Genomic DNA, 2,696 nt, shown 5'->3' with positions numbered 1-2,696 from the left:
TATATATATATAGTGAAGGACAAATTTTAAGGTTCGAGTTCACTAACACATTGCAGTAAAAGCATCAGAATCAGGGCCGCTGGAGGTTCAGGAAGGGGTATTAGTCATGTGGATTACTGTTTTAAACTTAGCTTGCTTAAGTTCTTGGCTAAGAATAAGCTTCTTTGTTGGGGTCAGACACTGTATGAATAAGACATCAGGGTTGATTCAGGTCAAGACCTGGAGCTTTGAGGGAAAATCAGTCCTGGCAGTGAGGCTGAACTGCAATATGTAATCCAGTTAGCACAGACAGCTTTGTCCACTAAAGATTTTTTGTTGTTGTGATTTAGTTTGGTTGAAGAGGATTTTGTTTAGCTTTGTGTAATACCTTAAATGATAAATAAAAGAAAATTAATGTTTCACTGAAGTGCCTACTTTAAGATTGAGTAAATTTACCAATTTAACAATTTTTACCAAATTAAAATTGGCAAATACACTTAGGGAAGAACCAGAGTCTAATGGCATCAACAGAAAGTGATTCATCATGGAGTTGATCAGGGGCCGTGTTTATCTAACTTCGAGTGGAATTTTAGATTTAGGTGCTGAACATTTCTTAGGTTTACTCCGACTCTCAAACTGAAGTGTAAGCAAGTTATCAAAATTATAAGAATCACTCTCTCCCGAAAATGTAAATCAGCTCCAGAGGACTCAAGTGGTTGGAGTTACAACGAGGAGTCTGAGAAGACAGAGATCCTTCTCMAGAATACTCTGCAGCACCTCAGAAACTGCACTAAGTGGTCCGGGGGTCTCCCACCTGAGCGTGATTTATGTACAGAGGAACAAAAATAAGGTGTGGAAAACAGGTTTAGTCATCAATACAAAAGAAAGAAGGGAAGAAGAAAAACAATTACAAGTGCCATAATGTTGGACTAAAAGGTGGCTTTTTCTTTTTCTTTTTTTTCAGTTTATTTATGTGGCACCAAGTCACAACAAATGTTGTCTCAGGGCACTGTACACAAAAAACAATAAATCTAAAGAAGCCAGCAGACTGTGCCAAATCTTTGCTTCATCACAGTCTCCCATCCTGAGCAGCACACAGGCAGAAGCGGAGAAGAAAAACTCCCCTTTAACCGGAAAAAACCTCCAGCAGAACCAGGCTCAGGACAGGCGGCCATCTGCCTCGACCGGAAAGAGACACAGCCAAACACAGGACTGGTCCAGGTGCATTTTCCTCTGGAAGACAGACAAAGAAAACATGTTAATGATGGAATTAAAACAAACATGTAGAGAAGAGAGACTTAAGAAACAGCGGAGCGAGTAAATGTGCTCAGTTTGTGCTCCAGAAGTCTAAGCCTATAGCAGCATAACTAAATAAACCTAAGACKAGCTATAGGATTTATCAAAAAGGAAAGTCTTCAGTCTAATCTTAAAAGTAGACAGATTGTCAGCCTCATGGACAGAAACTGGAAGTTGGTTCCACAAGAGAGGATTGTAATTGTTGTCTGATGCATATGTTTACTCAGTTTAATATTCAACACAAACTTTATATTTCAAATGGCTTTCTTGTTCTAGGATCTTCCTTCCATTTCTCCTTCATGTTGATCATCAGAGAGCTCTGTCTCTGCAGCTGTGCATGCTCTGGACTTTAATGTGTTTCTGTAGCTKTTCCTTCTACTTTCCACAGCAGGGCAGAGTAGAGCTGCTTCTTCTCTGCTGTAGCTGCCTAAAAGACAAACAATGTGAAATATGATGTTTATTTGGGTAAGACTGCTTGGTGACAAGAGTCAGTGCATTACAAGACTCACCAAACTAACTGTCATCGTCAAAATTTAACACTAACACATAATTTATTTTTCCTACAAATGAGTTTAAAGTTGATATAAAAAAAGATCAAAACAAAAATGTCTCTTTACAAACAGTTTGATCCTGATGACTCTGACCTTCTTCATCTGCCGCTGCCGCCTGCCTTCTCCTGCTGGTTTGATCCAGGAGATCCTGGTGCTGCTGTAGATCTTTTTTTCTTTTATTCTTGGCATTATTCTGCAATTAGTACATAAGTAAAACCAATGTTCTGCTGTGTATGATTGTTACATGCAGTGGTATCTGCAAATATGTTCCTCCCCTTTAGTGCTCTACCACCACCTAGTGGYGGAAGAGCATCATTAAGTGCTCAAGCACCTGGTGCTATGCAGTTCCCTGAGCAGACTCACTGCTTGCTGAAGGGATTATAATACAGGAACTGTCCTTGGAACACTGTGGGATTCCCCAGGAGGAGCTGTGAAGTGTTGCTGTGTAAAGGGATGCCTGGGATCACTTTCTAAACCTGTTGCTTCCAAGAACTGACCATGGATAATATACATAAAATGGAGGAATGAATAGTGTTATATTTTAAAGTCAAACATACAAAAAACAAATAATGCAAACCAAAGGTAAACTGTGAATTAGGTTATTGTGTTCTCTTTTGAGATCTTTATTTTGAGTTTCTGTTACTTGTGTTTTCATGTTAGTTCAAATGTCTGTGTTCTTGTTCTTTATTTGTTAGGATTATTATGGTGTTAAATTTTGTTTCCCCCATGTCATCTTTCATTTACCACCAGTCAGCTCCTTCGGTGAAATCCCACATGAAGCGTATACTTTATAGATGTTGTTTTTATGTGTGTGTGTGTGTGTGTGTGTGTGTGTGTGTGTGTGTGTGTGTGTGTGTGTGTGTGTGTGTG

The sequence above is a fragment of the Austrofundulus limnaeus genome, unplaced genomic scaffold (assembly GCF_001266775.1).
Source record: "Austrofundulus limnaeus strain Quisiro unplaced genomic scaffold, Austrofundulus_limnaeus-1.0 Scaffold71, whole genome shotgun sequence".
Lineage (NCBI taxonomy): Eukaryota > Metazoa > Chordata > Actinopteri > Cyprinodontiformes > Rivulidae > Austrofundulus > Austrofundulus limnaeus.
The sequence above is the reverse complement of the archived record's forward strand: the minus strand, read 5'-3'. Positions refer to the sequence as shown.